Genomic DNA, 10,547 nt, shown 5'->3' with positions numbered 1-10,547 from the left:
TTAAACGAACTGCTTTAGTAGGCTTAATCACCTAAAAGAAACCCAGCTTAACCCTGTGAGTTGTCAGTGTATCCTGGGTATAGGTATTTGAACAGTGTGCTTTTCCAGTGGTACTCCTACTATTCAGCCTATGTTGACTGTTCTGGAAAGGTGAATTAGGCATCTCCAAGTGGCAATTAATTCCACCTGCTTTAGAAATTGGTATTATATACGGAGGAAGCACCTGCTGAGGGTATTTGAGTCTATTTCTAGAGTATGCCTAGGTCTCAAACTGAAAACTTTTAACTGACTAAAATTAGCTAAAAGTAGTAAAAATAGCTAAAATTTGTTACACTGTGACAAGTGTAGCTTATAATTCTTCTCAATTTTATTAACTTCCTTGTTGTCAAGGAAAATACGCCTTCCTAAAGAAAGACTAAGATTCCCAGCTTGCAGAAAACCTTTGGGTCACTTGCTTCCTGAACACAATCAGCAGAGTTCATTCCCATCAAGACACAGATAACAGACATGAGCCTATCAGCCCACTACACTCACATATCCAAAAATGCCACATTCAAGCATAAAAGCAGTTGGAGAAATTTCTTTCATGTTAATTAAATCAATTCAGTTATTCCTCCTGTGAGAGAAGGAGTATCTCTGGATTTTACAGGAAGCTGATTGCCAATGGTCTTGAGTATTCTCTGGGGAAAGCAGAGCTGGACTGTTTCTTTTCCAAAAGATACTAGCATCAAAACAATTAAAACTGTGAAACTTACGGCATTTATCTTGACAAACATTTCTGCAGAGATTTGGTTCTATTTTTTTTTTTTTTCCTGGATTGTTGTCAGAAAGAAAATGCAAAACTAAATAAATTTAAAAACCTTCAGCTCTTTTGGTCTGTAATTTCTCTGCCCATTCTTCACACAGCCATACCAAGTTATGAAATCTTTAAGCTGGTTAGCCTACAGCATAGAAGAAAGAGAGAAATTGCTATTGATGCTTCTTGTTTTTAATCCCCAAATCAATCTGTGGCACAGTGACTTTGATGTGAACTCTCCATCTCCTTTTTATTGCATCTGATTTGTCACTGGGTTCTCAGGTCCTCACAAAGAGGCTTCTCCACACCATGCTAAGCCCAAGAACTAAGGCCTAAATTAGACCCTTTGGGCATCACTGGATGACAAAGCATTAGAGCAAATTTAATGTGTGGGAAAATGTGTTTCAGTTATATTCTGTTGTCTTCTTTTACAGAAAAATAAAAGGGGGAGATTCTTCATTTTATGCCTTTCACGTTTTGGCAAACTATGAGGCAGGGCTACTTGAGAGAAATCTCAGATCTCATTAGTGAGAAAAAATATCATTAAATATGTAAAAATAGGTAAAAGAGTTGGATTTACTGTTTGTCCACTACTCATTCTGAAGGAGCGGATAGTGTGCTTGCACATTTTTCATCAAGGAATAAACTAAAAGAGTATGGTATTTCTATGGGATACTCCAAATACAGAGGCACAGTGGGGTGTGCTCCGCCCTGCAGCTGCATTGACTTTTACTTGCTTCCAGCTCTGCCAACAGGGATTCTCCTCCCTCTGCAATGCAATGATGGCAGTCAGCACATCTTCTATGCATGGTGTGGAGTCATTTGTCCCAGCAGCCACTCACTGCAGACATGGAAACCACCCATGTTTTCTGTTAAAGAGTGCATAAGCAGAGAATTCACAGAGTGGCAGAAGAAGCTGGCTTCACTCCCAAGGACCCACACCAGCTACCTTACCTTCTTCACTCCTATCATAGAATCATAGAATCATAGAATGGCCTGGGTTGAAAAGAACCACAATGATCATTGAATTTCAAACTCCCTGCTATGTGCAGGGTCTCCAACCACCAGACCGGGCTGCCCAGAGCCACATCCAGCCTGGCCTTGAATGCCTCCAGGGATGGGGCATCCACAACCTCCTTGGGCCACCTGTTCCAGTGCATCACCACCCTCTGTGTGAAAAACTTCCTCCTAATATCCAACCTAAATCTCTTGTCTCAGTTTAAAACCATTCCCCCTTGTCCTATCACTGTCCACCCTCGTAAACAGCCATGGCCCCTCCTGTTCATCTGCTCTCTTCAAATATTGGAAGGCCACAGTGAGGTCTCCCTGGAGCCTTCTCTTCTCCAAGCTAAACAATCCCAGTTCCCTCAACCTTTCCTCATAGGACAGGTGCTCCAGCCCTCTGATCATCTTAGTGGCTCAACTCTAGACCTGTTCCAAGAGCTCCACGTCCTTCCTGTGCTGGGGGCCCGAGGCTTGGACACAGTACTCCAGATGGGGCCTCACAAGAGCTGAGCAGAAGGGAACAATCACCTGCCTCTCTCTGCTGGCCATGTGCTGCTGCCATAAGACGTGGATGTGAAGTGAGTCTATAGCCACTTTCCCTGTGTTCCCCAGAACACTGCTTTTGTTGCTGGAGAGATGCTGTCAGGACTGAGGAAATGAGCTCGATCCACTTCAGACGCAGACCCGTGCCTAACCACAATGAAAACGGCAAATAATCCATATGGCCCTCTGCAAATGTCACTGCTAATGCAGCTCTGTGCCTCTACTCTACACAAGTTCATACTGATGTATTCTAGTGTGACTGACCATTTGAAACATGGCTGCAGTTAGACTTCGCAGAATCTAACAGCCATTTATCATGGGATAGAGAGGCTTCATGCATATATACATGGACCCCTGCTTTTCCAAATGCTCTTCTATCACAAAAAATCTTTATTAACTGTGTTGTCAATAGTATTGAAGATAAGAAAATGCAGCATTGAGCTGTTTCACTCCTGTCTGTTACCCTGACTGGAAATCAATTGTTTCATTTGCATATCCACCTTAAAACCAATCAATGCAACCTTATTTTATTGTCAGTGGGATTTATAAGAAAGTAATAATAATCAGTATTTTGTGCTCATTTATGGCTGCTGCCAAATGAAACAAGAACTTGGCTGCGTTCAGATGTAAGTTCTGAGCCTCAATGTTTCTGTTATAGGTGGCAAAGCAATATTAACAAAGGCTGTAATAATAATAGTAACAATAATAACAATGTTATGTATCTCACAAAATAAGATCTATTTTTCAGGAATATTGTCCTACGGAGGAAAAAAAAAAGTTTTTATATTTCACGTAATAAGATTTCTTAAACCCGTTTTGATATTATCTTTCAATGGATTACCTAAGTTCACCAAATAATACTGAAATCCACATTGTAAAAAAAGTATAGATCTTACATATAATGGAATTCTTTTCGTGTTACTGTGAAGGGATTTCATCCAGAAGTGCAAACCTGCTCCAAGAAGGTTAGGAAAGCACTGCAGTTGCTTTGGTTCTGCCAAGCGGCAGTGAGTCAGGACATCAAGCAAAACCCTGCTCACCTTTTTGTTTTTATTTTACCTAGCTGCATTGTTGATCTGTTGAATTCTTTCCTTTTGATGTTTTTTTTTTTTTTCCTGCTGTGCTATAGAAACTTTCCTTACTTGTGGTTTCCCTTTCTAAGACTTACAGCAGATCTTGAAAATACATACAGATCTTTCTTGATTTGTTTTAATTTTAACTTGAACGGTTTGGGTTAAAAAATGTTTTGTATTTTCATGACCTACATGATTTATGCTGAGTCTCAACAACATCTCTAAACAAAAGGACCATCAATTACAAATTGCTCGGCATCCATTTCTGCTCTCTGTGGAGCAGTTACTTCTACTTGACTCCTACCTACATTTCCTCAAGGCTGAGTTGCTGAAATTTCTCAGTAATGAAGAGCCCAGAGTCAGTGATATGTTTTTAATTCTTTCTGTCTGATACATCCATGCTCCTGGTCTGCTAATACATCCATGCTTCTGGTCTGAAACAACTCTGCCAGCTCTATCATTTCTCTTTATTAATTTTTCCAAAGGAAGTTTTACTGCACCTTGGCAAAAATCAGCAGGGCTGCTCAAGGACCGGAATCAGCTAAGAGCCCATTTAAACATCTGTCTGGGCAATACAAGTGTATAATTATTCTGTCTTTGTCTGTCAGACTTCGGTCATACCATCCACGTGATGCAATCTTGCTGTCTGTTGTGCCAAATGACCTGTTTTCCCTGCCCCTTCCTCAGTAGTCCTATTCCTGTCTTTATTCTGTGCAGCTGCAGCTGTCTACAGATGTGACATTTTCTTCCTCCAGATAGCAATTTTTTATACTCTCTTTTTTTCAAGAACATGCAGATTTGCAGCTCTTCAATGATTAATGATCTCTCTTCTCAGCAGAGGTCACAATAAAAAAACCTGCAAGGTGAACAATGTTGAAATGCTATATTACATCCTGAACAATACCTTAAATGTTTTAAATGAATGTGAAATGAATTGGTTAAATTTGCTACAAATGTAGAGCTTCCAGTATACTGAGATTTTCATTATCTATCTCTGTTTCAGGCATTCAGCAACTGCAAAAATTACCTTCAGGTTTGTACTATTTTCTATCATTTTAGAATTTATTTCATTTTGAAGGATTCATTTTCCTCATCACCTGATTTTCTTTCTGGAAATAAATTAAAACTGGGCTGATTTTAGTTACTGCCATTCAGTTCTGTCATTCAGAGAAGTTCAAAGGAAGGCAATCTCCATTCCTTTCACAAGCAAATAAATAAATGAATAGCATATATTATCATCCGAAAATACTGTGTTTATCTTTACTTAACACAGAAATAACTGCAGACATCCCATCTGCTGTGCCTCTGCTACTTGCTGCTTGAGCTGTACCAGTGGAGTCCCATTGGGACCCAAAGGTGTTGCTGCAGAAGCTGATGATGCCTATGAAACAGCTAATAAAGTACCAATGGAAGATCAAAGTTTTAGACAGATGTCCAAATTACTTTGTGGCTTTGTGTCAACATATTGCATGTTTCACATGACTGTCCAAGAGAATTCTAGAATTAAATTCTGAATTATTCTGAATAGAATTCTAGAATTAATTCTGAATTAAATTCAGTAGAGTATGAAGATGTAGCCTTATAATATTAAGTAATCCTTTCAGTGATGTTCAACAAATTGTAGCAACTGCTATACTGTTTGGACTGGAAGCAATAGCATTTCATGCTCTGAGGTGGATTCTATTCTGCAACAGACATTGGCAGTGCATCTTTTCCTCTTGCACCACAGCAAAAGGCACAGTGAAACCTGACGGAACATTTCTGTGTTCCCAGTAACTTTCTTGAACCGAATGCATGGCAAAAACAAGGATAGTTATAATGCTCCAGCTGGGCTCTGATAGCTCTTAATTCCCTAAAGATGGAGAGCATCACTGAAGAGATTTCCAGACTAAAGTTTACTCCCTCTTTTGTCCCTATTAATTGCAGGGAAGTTGGACTAGATGACCTTTAATGATCCCTTCCAACTCAAATAATTCTATGATTCTGTGATTAACAAATTCCTTTAAGTTTGTTTGGTGTACCAGAGTAAGATTGCTAAAAATTTTAAATATTTAAGCTGTTAAATGTCCACATGTTAAAAGAGGCATGTCAAGGTGGGCTGTGACTCCAGGAGTAGAAAGGCTTTGCTACATTGGCAATTCAAAAACATAAATCTCTGAAGGCAAACGGAAATAAGTTTTGATAGTAGCACTACTGCTTTTCTCAGCTGCCAAATGGGGATACTGAAAAATACTCAGAATCGTGTAGCTAGTGTGCAGTAGCTGACAGTGAGAACACGTTCAAGAGCTGCTTAAGCCAAGGAAGGAATTCAGTCTTTTGTAAGAAGTGTAACAGGAGGCTGCATACAAGAAGCAACCACAAGATGTCAGCCTTAATGAGTTACTGCAGGTTACTCTGATCAGCTTCATCCTGGTAAGTAACTAGACAGAAAATAACTGTATTTATCATATTGGAGGCTTTGTGAAGAAAATGATTTAAGAATAATATTCCTAGTCATACACACATTCAGGGAAAGATGATCAGCTCCAAATAGAGTCCTGCTGCGTGGTTGTTTCTACCAGAAAGGCACTGAAGTTGTAGTGCTCCTGCTGGAGGTTCACAGGGAGGACAGAACAGGAATTTGTCACCCTGCAGCAACCATCAGCTGTCAGAGCTGCCAGAGGTATCAAATCGGATGGACTTCTGCCTTCATCTTATACAGTTATTTTTACTCTCTTAATATTCTTGGCCACAATCCTGTCCTGCAGTTCTGAATGCTTGTGAGATAATGAGAAAGTCCCAATTTCCAGTGTAGCTCTGGAGACGTTCAAGTGACAGCTCCATTGATCGCGGTTCCTGGAATGCTCTGCAATCTGCTCCCCTCAGCTCGCCTCTTACGCTGATTGAGTAGTTCTGCTCTCCTTGGCTTTTTAAAACAGTTGCTCTTCTTACTTCTAGCCACTTACACAAGCAGTGCTCTCGTGTTTGCCACCAGCAGTAGACATTAGCCAGATTTATCATTAGCTACTGCCATTGGTCACAGCCTCTTACTGTTGTTCCTGCAGGTCTATAGTGCACTTCTTCACTCAGCTCTGTCCTGACAGCAGAGCTGCTGGCTGCTTCTGTGCCTCTCCCCAGCTCCTCCTTTCTGCAACCCACACAGACTTTTAATTGTGCTTAAAAAGTTCAAGCGATATCCAGGATCTGCAGTGGGCAGATTTCCCAGTGGGATCTCACTCATGCTTTGAAAAAAAAAAAAAAAGAGAAAAAATACTCGAAGATACTTTGAACCAGGTGTGCTTTTGGTTCCTTTGCTGCAAGATACAGAGCCCAGCTGCAGCACTGCCCCCTCAGCCACCACAGGTAGATTGCCCAGGACAGCATTAAAACTGTTACACATCAACTTGAGAGCTCAGCTGAAATGCCCTAAGGCACCCCGAGGCTTGCCAGGAATTTAAGCCCTGTCCCATCCTTTGCTCCATTGCCAACTCTTCTACTAGAGTTATTTTTGGCCTTAAAATTTAATTCCCCTACCATTTCTTTGAGTTTCATGACACTTCGTTTGATGGTTTATACTCTTATACTTTATATTTACACTCTTATACTCTTTATACTCTTATACCCTTTATACTCTTATTTTTATATTTGCTTAGGAGAGCAAGCACTGTAATTTGCAATTAGACATGGCAGCCTTGGCTCTGGGCTTTCCAGTAGTAAAGAGGTGGTGGAGAACAGATCCAGCACCCTGCAGCTTCCCGATCCTGCCCACACACTGGGGACAGACAAACACGGAAAATGTTCTAGGGTATTCGTGCCTCTTCTTGATCCACCCACTGCTTATGGGAAAATGTTCTGATACATCACTTTCTGTAACAATATCTTATACTAATCCCTTGCAAATAGCAAAGCAAAATCATAAAGGTAAAGAACAAAAGGATGGTGTTTCTCATTTCTCTCAGCTTCTATCTTGTAATTTGTCTGGAAGCTGTCTCCTTTTCGTTACAAAATCACTTCCTCTCTGCCTGCTTTCTTCTCTGAGAAGCAGCTAGACATATTGACTGCTGCTGCCGTCACCAGGGATATAGAACCATAGACTCAGGAGTTAGCACACATCGATTTAGTACTCATCAATTACTTTGTAATTGGTACCACTGAAGAAATACAAAATGTCAGCAAGACAGTGAAATAGCAGAACCTATCTAAAAATAGATCTGACATAGATACATTCTGCAGAAAACCCAATGCTTCCAATGTACAAAAATCAAATTTTCAGACCAGTCAGTTTGTTGCATTTATATTTTTCTACATTTTTAATTGCATTATATAAGAATTTGCCCTTTAAGAGGCATGTTCACATCGCAAAATTGATTACTGTAGCCAACCCGGTTCTCAGACCAGAAACTCCTTGAGTCCTTGGTTTCATGGGTACCTTTACATCAGTCAGGACAATCCCAGCTCAAGTTTCACTTAAGATAGATAATAGAGTTACTATGTTCCACTAAGAAGCATTTTCTTTCTTTGCCGGATGCTTAGTTGGCTTCTGCATTATTCTTGTCCCCTTGTTCTCAGTATATGATTTTCTATCTTTAACATTTTAAGACAAATTTATAGGTCAGTGTTTCTCACAACATCAGTTTTAACCATTGACAGTGATGATGATGGATGGGATATACCTTCCCCAATGGTTAGGACACTAATTCCCAGCCCATTTCCTGCCCTGCATTCCTAAGCTCACCCATCACATTCTTTACCTTCATACTCGACCACTTTATTTTTCCTTTAAAACATGTCTTCCTGCAAACATTGCCCTCATCCTTCTCCTATATGTCGCTTCCTATATCACCTCAGGCTTTCAGAACATGCATTTACAGGCAGAAAGCAAACAAATCCAAGTCCAGTAAGACACATGCACTTACAGTTTTCTGTTACAGACTCCTTTTCCTCTGTGCACTAGTGTATTTCCCAGAGGTCAGGATGTGGCTCATTAGCGTGCTCTCAAGAGCTAGGATATATATTTGAAGGTATGTGCACTTTTTGAGACCATAGAAGGATAAGATTCCTGGAATGATCCTGGCTTCAGCTTTCCAACAGCTGTGAAACACTTTCTATCCAGAATTCTTTTTTGTTGTTGTTGCTCACTTGTACCACACATAGTCCATATTCATCTTCTGAAATTTTCAGACCTCTCACCATTTTTGTCACCTGCTGTTCTATTCCTGAACCGGGATGTGTGATGCATTTCTGTGGCTTACTCCCTCCTTGAAGCACCAGCTTGAAGGAGCTACACAGAGATGCTGAGCTGCAGCCAGAGATCTCCCAGCACATCCTGCAGGATGCGATAATCCCCAGCCCAGGGCCTCCTCATCTTCCTGGCCATGTCCAGCAGGCCAGGCTGCCTTGCATTCAGAGCATGGAATCCTCGAGCCAGAAGAATGATGCAAGTCAGCTTGGGGATGTCCTGAAGACCTGTTCTTGTTTGGTCCTATGGCCATGGGAAAGGGTATGTCGGGTGAACGTCATGTTTAAAAGATGATTTGACACATTTAGGTTGAGAGGAAAGTTTACTTATTCTCTGTTACCTTCTGAACATCTAATAAACCCTGAGCACTACAACACAAACAATAATAATAATAAATGACAACCTTATTATTTCTTATTATGATGTTTTTATTTCTTATAATATCTATTGTTATTCAGAGAGGGTTTGTTGTTTTTTTGTTTTTGTTTTTTTTTTTTTTTGTGGGAAATATGCCACAGAATTTAACTTTATGATCAAAAACAATTTCATAAATTAGGAGTTAATCATCCAGAAAAAAACTATATGGTTGGGAAAAACAGCTGTATGGAATACCCAATCTTGTCACTCATGGTTATATCACCATCTCACGAACTTCCTCAGAGCAAGGAGGTGCTGTGGGTCATGGGAAGTGAGGAAGGCGTGTGAGATGAATGATCTATACTTGGGGGAAAAACACATACTTATAGGCCAGATCTACTGAAGACAAAAGATTTATAAGAAGACTAACTCACAGTACATGAAGCTATGTAAGCTATGAAGCTAAGTACTAGCAGCTAACCCTAGATGTAGGGCAGGAATGCAGCAGGCAGCAGCAGCTATTGCAGGGAGATGCATGCTGCACAGGAGTGGAATGCATGTAATGTGCTGTCTGGAGGACAGGAACCTGCTGAAATGCCATGGAAAACATGCTGTGGCAGCCCAGCACCCCCAGGACCCACAGGCTGTGCCTGGCTTCAGCTCTCTTCCCATGTTCCCAATACAAGTTTCACAGCTGTCACAACCAAAATACGGCATATCAGATCACACACTCACAGTTCACTGTATACTGACACAAAAAAATAGAAAATATGACACAGCACTTAGACTTTTTGATTCCTGCAGTGACCTGATTTCTGACCATTTGTAAAAGCAGACAAAAGTTATTTTAATCTAAAACTTTGGTTTTTGTACCACACCTAAATAATTAATAAAGCAATAAAATTGTTCCCAAATTATATTCATTTGCAAAGGTACATGAAGCCAGATAGACACAAAAGAAAGATGTTGTGCTATTGCTTCTGTCTGTTAAAAAGTCTTCTCAATATAACTGGAACAGAAGTTGAATAACATTTTTTGTCAGTTTTTTGTTTATGGCAAGATCCTCATCATGAATTAGCAGAATATTCTTCACTGTAAGGGCGCCCTGCCATAATTAATGTCTCTCTATTTACATACAAATTATGCCCTTACGTGAAAAAAGAATTAGGGAGGTATCTGTCCTATATCAGGCCAGTTTTCTATATGGATGCGTATGTTAAATATTTCTGGATATGCTAATTCTGCAGGACTCATGTACCGCAGTGGTTGAAGGTACCTAATCCTGATTATTCCTAATCTTAAATCAGACAAAATCCTTTCCTCCCTTCTGCCATCACCTGATCTTGATTCCTGGATTACCTTATAAACACCTAATTGTTCATGAACATGAATCATCTTCTTTAAATATATAGTCTATATAAATAGAGCCTATCTTTCATTACCTCAGTCCTAAGCATTATTCTCATGCTGTTATTTCTCTAGATAAACTCTAGAAAAAAAAACATACTTGAAATCATCCAAATTCTGAATGCTTTTCTCCTGTTCCAAACACAGA

The sequence above is a fragment of the Meleagris gallopavo genome, chromosome 2 (genome assembly GCF_000146605.3).
Source record: "Meleagris gallopavo isolate NT-WF06-2002-E0010 breed Aviagen turkey brand Nicholas breeding stock chromosome 2, Turkey_5.1, whole genome shotgun sequence".
Taxonomy (NCBI): domain Eukaryota; kingdom Metazoa; phylum Chordata; class Aves; order Galliformes; family Phasianidae; genus Meleagris; species Meleagris gallopavo.
This window is presented reverse-complemented; position numbering follows the sequence as displayed.